A 15776-nucleotide genomic window follows, 5' to 3' on the forward strand; every position below is an offset into this window, starting at 1 on the left:
TAGAGACGGGGTTTCACCATGTTGACCAGGATGGTCTAGATCTCTTGACCTCGTGATCCACCCGCCTCGGCCTCCCAAAGTGCTGGGATTACAGGTGTGAGCCACTGCGCCCGGCAATTAGGTAAAATTTGATTCTTCAGTTATTCTAGCCACATCTACAGTGCTCAGTAGACAATGGCTACCTTTTGTTCAGTGTGGAAATGGGATATCTGGTTCAGAACTGATTTGTGTGCGGCATGTGTGTCATCAGAAGTAGTTTTCTGTAACTGTTCTACATTATAAAAATACTGAAAGCACAGGCCCCCAAATACATTATACAGCCATATATATACGTATATATATATTATATATACGTATATATAATATATGTTTATATATATTATATATTATTATATAATATATATATTATATATAATATAATATATATATATTATATAATAATATTATATATAACATATATAATCTCAAATAAAGCAATATTGGCTATTCCTTGAAGTAATGGCAAAGGGCATATACCTTCCAGAAGATTGATAAATGATATGAAACCATTTTATGCCATAACACAGCAGGGACCCCAGTAAGTCCAATGGATCTGACTTCCAGCTGCTGGTACACGGCAGCAAAAACTTTAATCTCAAGGATAATGTAGCTGTGATCAGAAAAGGTTAATAAACTCTTCTCCATTATGGATTGATAATTAATCACTTCAATTATCATGAAGCATGTATTATACATTGGGAGCAGCGAAGGCTATGGCAAAGTGGAGCAGCAGCATACCTGCCAAATGGACACTCCAAACAAGGCATTTAAAATACATAACCTCGTTATATACAAAGAGGACAAGGACACGCTCGTTTTACAGGGCTGGACATCCTTAGGTCACATTCATCATACCTCTGTACTGCTGCTGAGCTCATAGTAAGTGTTAAGGAGGAATTTCCTCTGAAGAGATTAGAAGGAGGTATATGAAAGGAAAAAATGAAAGCGTGGCTTATGCAGTCATAAAATGTTTCTAAGCAGGGAAATGACATAAGAGAAATGGGAAGCTAGATGTTCATACAGATCAAAGTGAGATCAGCAAAAATCTGTGTTACACAAAGAGCAGAGGGTCTAAAAAGAAATTATTTAGAGGTCAAAACCGAGACTCTCAGCGAACAAATAGACACAAAGGCAGGGGTATCCACTAATCCTCTTCAGTTGTTGGCAGGACAAGGGTCGGTGTTATAGAAGGGGATAATCATGAAGGAGGGATTTGAATAACCTAGAGAAAAATGGATGGAGAAAGAAAACAACTACAAAATATCTTTCCAGCCTGAATCTTGAATTATCCCAGGAGAATATCAATATTTTTCTTTAAAATAATAAATGGATATAAAAACATAATGAGAAAAAAATATATAGGACTACAGCACTTGTGATCCAGTACAATAAAGAAAGCATTAACAAGGGTGCATTAACAGTTAAAAGGTGTGGAAAATCAGTAACTTTAAATTATACTTTGGTAATTGTGCAAGGTACCACACACTAAGAAACACACTAGCTTTGAGTCAAGAAAAAAGACGTCTATCTAGCAAAGAACACGAGGATGGTTTAGGGGCAAAAAGAAGAAAAAGAAAAACCATCACCAACGGGGTCTAATTTCTCCCCCTACTCCGTATCTGAGCCTTCTGATCTCAGAAAGTCCATCATATGTTTACTAGCGTCTGGATATGATCCAAATATTCTGTTCAGCTCTCTTTTACATTTTATTCTATCGAGAAAGATTTGGCAACTGAAATCTATTATGATGTCAAAAGGTAGCTGACAATATAAAATGTATCCCGCTGAGTTGATGCCGCACACGGCTAAATTTACAACAACACAAGTATCATAAAAATTATAAGAACTGCAAATTAACCACTGATTTCTAGTTCACTGACATAAATAATGGTAAGGATCTGGATAACTTCCAAACATCTTTACCACTGTTTAATTTGTCAAAATCTATCAAGAGCATTTCAACCACAAACCTGTCCTCTAAGGTACATTATCTTTCCCACACTCAGATTAGCATCAGTGGCAAGGAAGGAAGACGGTATAATTACTAGGGCTCCTGGAGTCTTCTCTCCCTGTTGCAACTCTTCAACGTGTCAGTGTCTCACTCTTTCTTAAGTACCATTCTTACTCTCAATTAGTCATTTAAGATCATTAAAATATTGGGCTCTAATTTTGTAAGAGATGTCTCTCTGCTTTCAAAATTAGTCCCTCATTACAGTGTTAAGGATCCTACTGGGCTCAAATTAGCAAGATTTTTCTGTTTACTTCATATTTGTGAACCAGGAACACTGGTAACAGTATGGTACGAAAGGAGATAGCTGACGGCTGTTGGGAAACCCAGCAGGTAGGGAGGTCGCACATGGAAACAAAATGACAAAGACAATAATTCCTTTCTGAGAGAAAGTTAGGATACAGAATCACATGGCTTCTACCACTAGTAATAGAATCCATGGACCATTCACATATAGGACGAGAAAAGAAAATAGCTTTAACATACGTGCAAAATCTCTTCTGAAAAACCATGTTTCATTCATAGTGAATATGAAGTGATGGCTGAACTATTTTATTGCTCACAAACACCAAAATATGTTTAACAATAATAAAAAGGCTAAAAATTATTTTATCTCCAAAAGAAATGCCTTTTTAAAAATCTTTCAGTGAGGAAGTATCTTCTGATGCACGTGCGTGTGTACCTACGTGTGTGCTTGTGTAGCTAACCCCCTGCCCCCTGTTTTCCCGGTGACATGGTCTAGAACAAATTTACAATACTGCTGAAAAGAAACAAATTAAGTGTTTGGCTATAGTATTGTTAGCAAAAATAATCAATCAGTAGCATCAGTGTCTAAGTAGAAGCTATATATGTATTTGTGCAGAAACTAGGCAGCTCTAACTCTTTGATTTGTCCTAATACATTGAGTGTATGGAGATGTTCGACAGAAACTAAGTAAATCTAGCATACACTACTTGTGCCCAAATTGGTTTATGTCACATTTCTGTATTTTGGGGGGAAAAGCAATTTCTGTGTGACAGATGCACCTGGAGTTTGTCACGTGGCCTCCACACAGAAAGGGCTGTAGAATCACAGATTTAGCAACAAGAAAATTGTATTTTATTCTTATTTGTTAAAAAAAATAAAAAGCATATTTTTCCCATGGAACATGTTTGTATTGAGTCAGTCCATGTCTACTCAGAGTAAGTGAACAGCAGAGATGAAACAATGATCTGGGTAAACCGAAGCTCTCAGTCACCTGCTACTGAAGTTAATGTTGCTTTGGCCTCAATTGGACCCTACCAGCTGCCCACAATAAAAAAAAAAAAATTAATATACTGACTAAATAAAACCACCAATCCCTCATCTCTCTTTACCTGTGTAAATATGGCCTAAATGTCTCCATCAACGTCAGGGAGCCACTATCAAACTAAGCTTTTTCAGAGAGTGTTTTAATTCTTAAACCCTAAAGATGAATGAAGTCCCGGGAGTGGGTAGCATTAGAAGAGTGTTTTTTCTTTTGCTTTCTTCAAGAAAATCTTCACCTAAAAAGAGAGTCCCAAAATACGTGAAACAAAACTGACAGAGCTGACAGGAGAAATAGGAGACTTCAATATTCCACCACCAAGCCTGGATAGAATGAGGCAGATGATCAACAAGAAAACAGAAGACATGAACAACACTACGAACCAATGAGGCCTAACAGACATCCATAGGAACTTCCACCTAATGACAACAGAAAATACACCCTTCTCAAGGACACTCTCCAGAATATACCATATTAAGAACCATGAAACATGGCTCAGTAAATTTAGAAGTATGTTATCCAACTACAAAGGAATGAAATTAGAAATCAGTAACACAAAAATGTGGGAAACCTGTAAACATGTAGAGATTAAACTATACACTCCTATGTAATTAAAGGTTCAAAAGTGATTAGAAAATACTTTGAGATGAATGAAAACAAAGATACTAAAACTTATGAGGTACAGGTAAAGCAGTACTCAGAGGAAAATTTATAGCTGTAAACACCTATATTAAAAAAAGAAGAGGCCAGGCACTGTGGCTCACGCCTGTAATCCTAGCACTTTTGGGAGGAGAAGGCAGGTGGATCACCTGAGGTCAGGAGTTCGAGACCAGCCTGGCCAACATGGCAAAACCCCGTCTCTACTAAAAATAAAAAAATTAGTCAGGCATGGTGGCGTGTGCCTGTAGTCCGAGCTACTTGGGAAGCTGAGGCAGGAGAATCGCCGGAACCCAGAGGGGCGGAGGTTGTGCTGAGCTGAGATTGCACCACTGTACTCCAACTCCAGCCTAGGTGACAGAGTGAGACTCCATCTCAAAAAAATAAAAGAAGAAGAAGAAAGATCTGAAATAAAATCTTACTAGGATTTAACCAACTGGTGAACAAATTCACCAACATATCCTAGAGCTTGATTCTCTAGTCACAAGATTGAACAATTTCTACAGCAATCATTTTTACTCAGTAAAGACAAAGATTAAGTTGTATTATCTGGACTGTTTCAAAGTTATTTATCTATGGAAGCTTTTGGTAGAACATTCATGAGTCTTTTCTCAATGATTTCCTAAGTGAGGAAACATAGATCACATAACAAGTTAGCACATGATACAGCTTTAAAACACAGACTTCTGAATTTGAATCTAGTGTTTTTTTCTGCTACATAAATAACTAGTCTTGGCCGGGCACAGTGGCTCACGCTTGTAATCCCAGCACCTTGGGAGGCCAAGGCGGGTGGATCATGAGGTCAGGAGATCGAGACCATCCTGGCCAACATGGTGAAATGGTAAAACCCCATCTCTGCTAAAGATACAAAAATTAGCTGGGTGTGGTGGCACATGCCTGTAATCTCAGCTACTCAAGAGGCTGAGGAAGGAGAATTGTTTGAATCAAGGAGTTGGAGGCTGCAGTCAGCAGAGATTGTGACACTGCCCTCCAGCCTGGGCAACAGAGCAAGACTCCATCTCAAAAACAAAAACAAACAAACAAACAAAAACTAGTCTTGTGAATTTACCTTTTTTGTGGCTTATCAGATTTACATGTTGCAAGTTACTAAATCTTTGGCTTACTATTGCCATTCTCTTTTCTAGATGTCCACATGGGGGTCCGTGTACACATCAGGAATTAATTACAATCTATTTTACAAATCATTTCACAAATCAAGGATGAATCTTTACTCCTGAAGTCACAAGGGACTTATGGAAAACCATGTGATGTGGTCTGAGAGACCTGAAACTAATTTCCTATGAAGATAGTGGAACAGACACCATATGCTTGCTAGTCAAATGATCTAAGAAGGCAAAGCAGTGAAAAATCTGGATTATAAAAGAAAACAGGCTGGGCGTGGTGGCTCACACCTGTAATCTCAGCACTTTGGGAGGCCGAGGCAGGGAGATCACCTGAGGTCAGGAGTTCAAGACCAGCCTGACCAACAAGGTGAAACGCCATCTCTACTGAAAACACAAAAATTAATGAGGTTTTGTGGCAGGTGCCTGTAGTCCCAGTTACTTGGGAGGCTGAGACAGGAGAATTGTTTGAACCCTGGAGGCAGAGGTTTCAGTGAGCTGAGATCATGCCACTACACTCCAGCCTGGGCAACAGAGTGAGGCTTCATCTCAAAAAAAAAAAGCAAACAGACCTTGATCTAAGTCTAAAACCTACCTTTCTTTTTTTCAATTTTGAAATAATTATAGACCACAAAAAGTGGGGTATATAGTACAATACCCATATACCCTTCACCCAGTTTCCCACAACACCGACATCTTATACAGCTGTATATAGTATCAGAACCAGGAAATCAGCGTTGGCACATTACTGCTAACTAAATGACAGATCATACTCAGTTTGGGTTAATTCTTCTGTAACCTAGGCAATTTAATATAGGTAATCTCTCGGAGCCTCAGTTTATTCATCTGTAATATGAAGGTGATAAGAGGAGCTACTTCATAGTACTTACAAGAATTCATTAAGATGGTGTTAGTATATATTGCTTATAAAAGTAGCGGTCACACAGAACAAATGGCCAGATTATAATTATTAAACAAGACTTCTGGGATTTCCAGTTTGCTCTGACACTTTCCCTGAGGTCCTTCCTACTTCTCACTAACATAGAGATGGCATCTGCCACCATTTATAGTTTGATCCCAGAGGACAAAAACACTAGAAAAACAACAGAATGGAGCCTACTCTAAGGACTGAAAGGAAACGTTAAGTCAAAATTCCTCTTCTTATGTGCATACATTGATTTTTTTTTAAAAACTTAGTGTTTCCAACAGTGAAATGACTCAGGTGCCACTGACAATGCCCTTTGAGGCCTCTGGGGGAGAAAGGAGTGAACTAAATAAAATAGCTGGACCTTACACCAACATCTAAGAATAACCTCACACTTTAAATGGCTTAGTGTCCTTTTTTGTTGGGTTGTTGGGGGGAAGATCTTCCCCCCTCCCACTATGATTTTTAAATCTCAATTAGATTTTTTTTTTTTTTTTTTTTTTTGAAACTGAGTCTCACCCTGTCACACAGGCTGGAGTGCAGTAGTGCAATCTTGGCTCACTGCTACTTTGGCCTCCTGAGTTCAAGCAATTCTGCCTCTGAGACTACAGGCATGCACCACCATGCCTGGCTAATTTTTGTAGAGTTGGGGGTTTCACCATGTTGGCCAGGCTGGTCTTGAATTCCTGACCTCAAGTGATCTGCCCACCTTGGCCTCCAAAGTGCTGGGATTACAGGCATTGAGCTACCACGCCTGGCATTCGATTAGATTTTTTTTGAATCAAACAGATGAAATGCAAGCCTGGATCTACACTGTCACAGTATTTAAACCTACTGGTGTTGATACTGAAGGCAAGCAGGATTCTTTAAGAGCTGGGGTTTTTCACTGGTCTTAAATAGGTCTCTGTTTGGATGTACTTTTTGTACATGCAAGAAAGAACTACATATAGAAACAGTTCTAGGCACAACCGAGACCTTCCCATCTGGGCACTATCCCACAATTCTGTTGGCCCTTGCCCTCGACCAGTTGTGTGGGTCCATCCACCATCTCTCTGGTTCTGGCACTGCATATGCATGTCAGTTCTGAGAATGTTCCTGCACCTTCCCTCCTTCACAGCTACATTTTAAGAATACAAGTGTTTAATTTATATTGAGGAAAGAAGAACTCTACTGGGGTTTCCCCTAACTCCGAAATGTTCATTACTTTGAGAATAAATGAATGGAAAACTATAACTTAAGGACTTTTTTTTTTTTCTATTCTTCTTCTTTCATTTTGCAAAGCTGCTGCATTTTCAAACACTACAGTGTCTACTCTGTTTCTATCAACAGACATAATCTGGAATCAGTTAAAAGGACAAATAATATGTCCACTACTCAGCCAACCAGCTAAAGTAAGGCATCCTTGGTTCATTTAAATACTCAGACTTCTCTTCTCCAAAAGTCAAACCAAATAAGAATCATATTTGGGGCCGGGCACAGTGACTCACACCCGTAATTCTAGCACTTTGGGAGGCCGAGGCAGGCGGATCACTTGAGGTCCGGAGTTCGAGACCAGCCCGGCCAACATGGCAAACCCTCTGTCTACTAAAAATACAAAAAGATTAGCCAGGCGTGGTGGCATGTGCCTGTAGCCCCAGCTACTTGAAAGACTGAGGCACGAGAATCACTTGAGCCCAAGCAGTGGAGGTTGCAGTGAGCCGAAATTGCACCACCACACTCCAGCCTGGGTGACAGAGTGATACTCTGTCTCAAACACACACACACACACACACACACACACACACACACAACCAAAAAGCCAAAAAACAAATACAGGACTCTACCTCATTCTATATCACATATGTCAACTAACTAGTTTATAAGCCTTGGTTTCCCAAGATTTATTTGTGATTGGATGAAAGAAAAGATTTGGGGATACAGGGAAGCAACTTATTTTTTATTTTATAAAATATACCAAAATGATCCAAACCTGGTTCCCAATGTGAACTGAAAAGAAGATGCCTTTAGCTTTGTGGGGCACAATCCCTTGTTCAGTTCTAACTGCCTTTTTCTCAACATGAACATATGTTTCCCTTAAAATTACTTCTTTTTTCCTACCCTGGTGTTATGCAAGATCCCTGCTTATTTTGGCGTTGAAAACAAAATAAGAAGAGCCACCCAGAGTTCTCCATTCCAAAGAGAGGAGCTTCCCAAGAAAAGCAAAGTTTTGCTGTTGTATTTCCTTTCAGCACTGCCGAGAGCAGGCGGCATTCTTCAGTGCGGAAATTTAGTGCAGATGAGGGAGCCGGTCCTGAAATACCTATTAGAACCATGAACGACAGGTGTGGCAGGGACTATCTATAGGCTATAGGTTTGCAATCACTTACTTTTTATTAAAAAAAAATTTAGGAGCAAGGTGGCTAAATAGGCCCAATGCGCAATGAGAAAAGTGCTTTTCAAGCACAAAATACAAGGAAAGGAGAGGCTTGGTATTTCAGAGAGAGCTAAAGAGAAACTAAACTCTCAAACTGAGAAAGCAAACCTTGACTTTATTTCTATAATCAAAATCCTCACAAAATTGGCCATAGGTCTAGGTGAAAGCTTTAAAAATTTGGGAAGGGCTAGCATGCTTATGCAAGAAAAACAAAGAGAGGCTTGCATATAGGATATTGGTTTCAATGAGGAAGGGTGAATGCCAAGAACAGTATAAGAATTAAGCACTCACATAATAGATCACTATGAGCAAAGCTCTCCTGCAGATGTTGGAGTTGGTGATCTAAGCCTCGCACTTGGAAAGGTTGTGTGACTGGAGCCATGATATATAAAGTAAGACCCGAGCGCCAAAGTTTTGATTTGGCCAAGCAAACGTGGCTGTTTTTGTTGGGTGGACGAGGTATTTTTTTCACTGAGCAAAGAATTACGGTAAACATCTGCTAACCATGACCACAAAAGAGGTGGTTGTTTTCATCCAAGGTCATTTTAAAGGAATAAATTTAATTAATACAACCACACAGCAGTAGTATCCAACCTTGTAATAAGTCTGCTTGCTTCTATCCACAGACCTATTCACTAAGAAAGCACTTAATCGAGAAAATTTCCCAGTGTTGCCATTACAGCTTCTTGAGGACCACGGATGTGGGGTAAGACTTTTCCATCTCAAGGGATGCTTGAAAACCCAAGCAGACTTCACTTCTTATCTCATTCCTTAGGCAGCTGTTTTCCAGAAACATCTCTAACTCTATTAGCAAGACTTTATTAAAAAAAAAATACTAAAGCCCCATTAAAAAAATTGAATGAGGCTGAGGCAGCAGGAATACGAGGTCAAGAGATTGAGACCATCCTGGCCAACATGGTGAAACCCTGTCTTTACTAAAAATAGAAAAATTAGCTGGGTGTGGTGGTGCTCGCCTGAGTAGTCCCAGATACTCAGGAGGCTGAGGCAGGAGAATCGCTTGAACCTGGGAGGTGGAGGTTGCAGTGAGCTGAGATCACACCACTGCACTCCAGCCTGGGCGACACAGTGAGACTCCATCTTAAAAAAAAAAAAAAAAATGTTCTAATGGGTTGTAAGCTTTACCTCACATATAAACGTCCCAGGTCACATCTCTCTCTCAAACTGCTTCTTTGAAAATAACTGTAAGAATTAATAGAATCCAGGATGGTTTGGGTTTTCAAAAATTCCTTATTTGGTTCTTTCTTTAGGAAGGAATGGGGTGGTAGGGAAGCTAGCAGGAGCTGAATTATTCAGGCTGACTGTCATTCAGATCCATCAAATTACAGCTCAAAACATCACTTTACTTCTGAACAACCAGCCATACCTGCTCCAAAATGAGAGCCACCCATAATTATTATTAAATGTTTCTAATTAAGATAAAATAATCACATTCATAAAAGACTCCACTTCCGTCCTGACTTAAACAAACTTCTGCATCTACCTTCAATATCAGAAGAGCCTTCTAGATTTAGAAAAGCCAGTTTTGCATCAACTACATGCTACCACAGAATTAAACTAAAGAACTAAAGTTCACTATTTCTGGCCTAGGGTCATGTCAATATCAATCAACTAGATACTAAGTTTGCTAAATGTAAAGAACAGAGTAGGCCAGTTGCAGTGGCTCACGCCTGTAATCCCAACACTTTGGGAGGCTGAGGCGGGCGGATCACCTGAGGTCAGGAGTTTGAGACCAGCCTGGCCAACATGGTGAAACCCCATCTCTACTAAAAATACAAAAATTAGGGCATGGTGGCATGTGCCTGTAGTCTCAGCTACTTGGGGGGCTTAGGTTGCAGAATTGCTTGAACCCGGGAGGCAGTTTGCAGTGAGCCAAGATCATGCCACTGCACTCCAGCCCAGGCAACAAGAGGGAAACTCTGTCTCAAAAAAAAAAAAAAAAAAAAAAAAAAAAAAAAAAAAAAAAAAATAAAAAAAAAAAAAAAAAAAAAGAAAGAAAAAAGAAAAAAACAGAAAGAAAGAAAGAAAAAAGAAAAAAACAGAGTTGTCTCCCTCCCACATTCTAAGAATTCCACTGGATGCCCAAAACCACGGTTAGTACTGAATCCTATCTGTATTATATTTTTTCCTATACATTCATATCTACAAAAAAGTTTAATTGATAAATTAGGCACAGTAAGAGATTAACAGTAACAAATAATATAGGACAATTTTAACAATACTGTAATAGAAGTTACGTGAATGCGGTCTCCTCTAATTATTTTACTATACTGTACTCACTTATTTTCAGACCATTGTTGACTGTAGGTAACTAAAACCACAGAAAGTGAAACATGGATAAGGGGAAACTACCATATTTCTCTTTTTGATTTATCTATTTCTCATGGACTAGACCACAGCAATTCATAAAGGCCAGACTTCAGTAAGCTTATTGAAAGAATAAATAGTAAATTCATCAACTCCATTTATTCCAGCAGTTGCAATATCAAACAGGATCCTAAATGTTGGACCAGGCTAAGAGCCGCTTGGAAGCTTGGGGGTGGGAGGCTGTTGGTCTTTCACCTTTTCCACTCACTAGTCTTCAACAAATACCTATTAAACACCTAACAAGTGCTAGTTGCTGTGTTCAGGGTGTGTTTGTGTGTGCACGTGCACGTGCATACATGTGTGGATAAGTGTATGTACACATGGGTGTGTGTGTCAAGCAGAGGAGGGAGTAAAGGGACAGCTGTGATCATCTGAATGTTATTGATACTTGACAGAATCTTGAGGGGTAATTAACACAGGTTTTAGGGTTCACCACGTCTGGAAAGTTACTCTGTGTTGATTTGTTTGTTTGCCTTCCACAATGCTAACTGTTACGTGCTAAGAAAGGAAAGAAGGTAGGCAGAGATGAACATGGAGGAAGCAGCAAGTTTTTTATACCCCAACTTCACTTAAGAGATGATGAACCGTTAGACAAGAGACAGGACTACAGAGGTCCCCGTCTGTTTAATAATGGTCAATGCCTTCAGCTACAAAACAAAGCCAGCCTAATATGGCCCACTAATTCTGCCCCAACCCAGTCAAGATTCGTTTCTATAAGTAACTCCAACATCAGAGGCCACTGTGGTCAGAATTGGAATACAACCACGTACCACTACACTAACTAATGCTTTAAAAAAATGCAACGCATCCATCATATTTGTATAATAAAGGTATTAAATCAGCTACAATTTCCAAGCCTTAAAAGAAAATTCCAAGTTTTTATGTATATTCCTAGTGAAAGATAGTGATGAATGTCATAATAAGAAAATAGGAGGGAATAATTTTTTATCCTTTTTAAATTTTCCTTATGAAATGCATCATTTTAACATAATGCACTTCAACATAGTTACCCATAAATGTAAATTTGTTTTGATAAAATGAAGAGACTTTTAATCCAAATTGCACAGTGATGCTTCTACACTGATCTGTTATAACTTAGTAATCAGAGTTAACAGACTGCCTAATTAACCAAGTCATCATTTGCCAAGATCCAAATATGGGATGAATTGTGGGCCAAGAAGAAAATATGATGGACATGAAAATATATTAATTCAGGGAAGCATTAAAAGCATGTGGAATTAAAGTCTTTTTTTGCTAAATCTCATCATATTTAATATCTTTAATTTTAAGGTATAAGTAACATGCAAAAATAAAAAAATATATATTCCATCTAGGGCACATGGAAAAACATCTGTATCAACTAGCTAAATGGACATAACTAATTTTTAAGCCTCTGACAACCAATGATGTACAAAATCACAGATACCTTCTGATAACAAGTAATGTCGACAGAGGGCTTACTAACTAACAGAAACATACTGTATTTGGTATTTCACATGCTCCAGAGGGTTAGTCTCTATATTTCTAACCCTTCAGGAGGTATTATTTTTATCTTCAGGTACCAGATGAGAAAACTGAGGTTCAAAATACTCTGTTGCCCCCAAGAATGTATGAATAAACAAATAATATCTGATCCTTTCAAAATTCTTAGGGAAGTGATTTTTATTAATTTTTATTTATTATTATTATTTTTTTTAAAAATAAGTCTCCGTAGAGACTCAAAAATTGCCAGTGCCGACTGTATTGCAAGTTGTCATGGTGGGGTATTGGGAAAAGTTTTCAATTAGTAATAATCGCGCCTCGGATAAACCTCATTGGCTACGATACTGCCACTGCACAAAGCTTAGGGAAGTGATTGTTAAAATTCTGTAATTTAACTCACGAAAATTTTTCCCAAGGAGGTTTCATCCATTCACTTATTACGTATTTACTAAGAGCTAGGAGATAGGGGTGGCTTGGAAGATGTCATACGGCTCACCTGTACAAAAATCTTTCATCATCAGGATATTATTCCGACCACTTAATTTTCTAAATGACCTAAAAGACATGTGCATTTTGACTGCACTATGCTATTTTATAAGCCCATTGCCTGGGTCATTCAAGAGCAAGTCTCGATGTAACACAGGGTTTAATCCTACTAAGTCCACTAACAAGACCAGCTTCCCCCTGGCTACCTGGCAACTCCTATTCTCTGAGACCCTAGTCTGGTGTCATTCCTGCTATGAGGCCCTCCAATCTCCATTCTCCAATCCCCTCCCCAGTGAAAATGTACAATCTTTCAGTATTCTTGTAGCTTCTCTATCACCATATTATAATTGACTTTTCTGTCTACCTTGCACATATAAGTATGTTAAAATCTATCACCTTGGCCGGGTGCAGTGAGTGGCTCATGCCTGCAATCCTAGCACTTTGGGAGGCTGAGGTGGGTGGATCATGAGGTCAGGAGTTTGAGACCAGCCTGGCCAATAAGATGAAATCCCATCTCTATTAAAAATACAAAAATTAGCCAGGCATGGTGGTGTGTGCCTGTAACCTCAGCTACTCAGGAGGCTGAGGCAGGAGAATCGCTTGAACCTGGGAGGTAGAGGTTGCAATGAGGTGAGATCGCGCCACTGCACTCCAGCCTGGGTGACAGAGTGAGACTACGCCTCAAAAAAAAAAAAAAAAAAATCAAGCATCTTGCCTAAGGACCACAAACCGTGGCAGATGGTAGGTGGATGGTTAGAGAGAAGAATGAATAGAAGGCAGGGAGGCAATGAATGAACTCTAGGCTCCTCGAGGACAGAGGCCTGGTAGCATTTCTGAGGCACAGCCCAAATGCCATTGGAGATGTCAAGCATTCTCGGCAGACAACTTTCTGGGAAAACTCTCATAGATGACATTTAGTTGTGGGTTAGCTGAACCACATGATATTTAAAGGTTCCTTCACCCTGTAATTCTATGTATTTGCTGTACATCAGGTATAGTACCTGATGTGTACATAAACTTCGTTCACTTTCCCAGAATTATGTCCCCTTCTGAAACCAGCCCTCTTTCCACCTACTTTCCCATGTTTTATGTAGGTCAAAGGCCATCCATGGCTTTAGAGATGGGTACATGACCTAAGGCAAGCAGGGCCTCCCACCTGCCCGACGCACTCCTGCTCCAGCTCCAGCCAGTATTTCAACAAAAGGCATGTGGCACACACCAGACCAATCACTGATGCAGGAAGATCCAGATTCTGTGACAGCTGTTAGAACTCTCAAGAAAAGATCTTTCCTGCTGGGGTTGCTACAAAAACAGACTCATGAAAGGTTATCCTGCCACAACCGAGGAAACTCCTCCGTGAACGAATCCAACAGGGAGCATAGCACAACCAGGAGATCGCCACTAAGACTCCATGGCATGATCTGAACCTCCTGCTTCAGATGCCCCTGGAGCTAGTTCCACAATCTGACTTTTCAACATTGTGAGCCAATTTAATTCCCCTTTATGCCTAAGCTGGTCACTCAGAACCAAAAAGACCTAAAATATGGTGAGCTCAGTATTTTAAGACACCGGCACATTAGAAGTGGGCTGTCTTCTCTTTGTGTTAAAAAGGCAATATGAAGACTTCAAACCTCTTAAGAGAAAAATTGGTTATTTGTGGTCCCTTGTAACTGGCATTTATAGATTTTTCTTCAAGCATAATATTTTACCAATATTTGAAGGTCAAAGTCCTTGGCATACAGCTTATGAACCTATAATTCTACTGACTAAGTAACCAAAGGTATTCTACTCTGTTAGCCAGTGATACCTTTAAGTACCCCAGATCTTCACCCTGGTAAATAAAAAGCTTTCCAGGCGAAAGTTTCTAAGAACTAAAAGAACATTCTGAACCTGCTTGCTGGGAAAATGCCCAGGTACAGGACTGAAGCTTGGGGAGGGAGCCCCTCTCGCTTGCCACACTTTTTCACACAGGTGACTGAGCAGAACAAATCAATTATTAGGTGGTCAGAGGCTAATACGAAGTAAAATGAGGGCTACAGAGATGAGGTTAATTAGAATAATGTCCCAGAGAAAAATGACTCAAAGATCTAGAGAAAATGTCTTAACAGGCACATCCAACTGAAGACAGAAGAATGGCAATTAAGTGGTTGTCCTTGTTCCTAATCAAATTGGGACATACTTTTATTTCCCATAGCTCTTGTATTAGCAAAAAGAAAGCATTCGAAGAAGTCTAGTAAGATCAAGCAGGGCCTATTATATAGCATTGAGGTATAAAGGCTCGACATGCAGTCCCAGAGTGAAAAATTTGTGTGAAAACAAAACAATGCCTGCAAGTCAATACCCCAAGAATATGTGGGCATGAGGAAGATGCATGGCATAGTGACTAAGAACCAGGGTACAGCCAGGGGTGGTGGCTTACACCTGTAATGCCAGCACTTTGGGAGGCTCAGGTGGGTGGATCACCTGAGGTCAGGTGTTCAAGACCAGGCTGGCCAACATGGCAAAACCCCGTCTCTACTAAAAACACAAAAATTAGGCATTGATCAGGCATGTAATAGTGGCTCATGCCTGTAATCCCAGTACTTTGGGAGGCAGAGGTGGGTGGATCACAAGGTCAGGAGTTCAAGACCATCCTGGCCAACAGGGTGAAACCCCATCTCTACTAAAATACAAAAAACATACAGGCATGGTAGTGCATGCCTGTGTTCCTAGCTACTCGGGAGGCTGAGGCAGAATTGTTTGAAGCCAGGAGGAGGAGGTTGCAGTGAGCCAAGATCACACCACTATACTCCAACTCCAGCCTGGGTGACAGAGTAAGGCTCCATCTCAAAAAAAAAATTATATACATACATACATATATATATTTTACAGGTGAGGAAACTGAAGAATAGTGAGTTACATGACTCACCCAGAACCCTCTACTTAGAACTTATATGGAGCAAAGCTAGAATTTGAAACTAGGAACTCCTTCCCCT

The 15776-nt window shown here is 39.7% G+C and overlaps 1 long non-coding RNA gene and 1 other non-coding gene across 2 annotated transcripts in view; both read right to left on the reverse strand.

Moving 5' to 3' along the window:
- Positions 1-9609: 9609 nt before the first annotated feature.
- Positions 9610-15776, reverse strand: part of LOC119473371 — a 205437-nt gene continuing 199270 nt past the window's right edge. Inside the window, exon 4 of the long non-coding RNA XR_005202575.1 lies at positions 9610-9620. This is a non-coding gene — a long non-coding RNA (uncharacterized LOC119473371). The remainder of the gene's footprint in view (positions 9621-15776) is intronic.
- Positions 12539-12677, reverse strand: LOC119473375. The gene has a single exon (XR_005202581.1). It is a non-coding gene; the product is annotated as a U4 spliceosomal RNA (small nuclear RNA).

This window comes from Cebus imitator, unplaced genomic scaffold, assembly GCF_001604975.1.
Source record: "Cebus imitator isolate Cc_AM_T3 unplaced genomic scaffold, Cebus_imitator-1.0 Scaffold152, whole genome shotgun sequence".
Lineage (NCBI taxonomy): Eukaryota > Metazoa > Chordata > Mammalia > Primates > Cebidae > Cebus > Cebus imitator.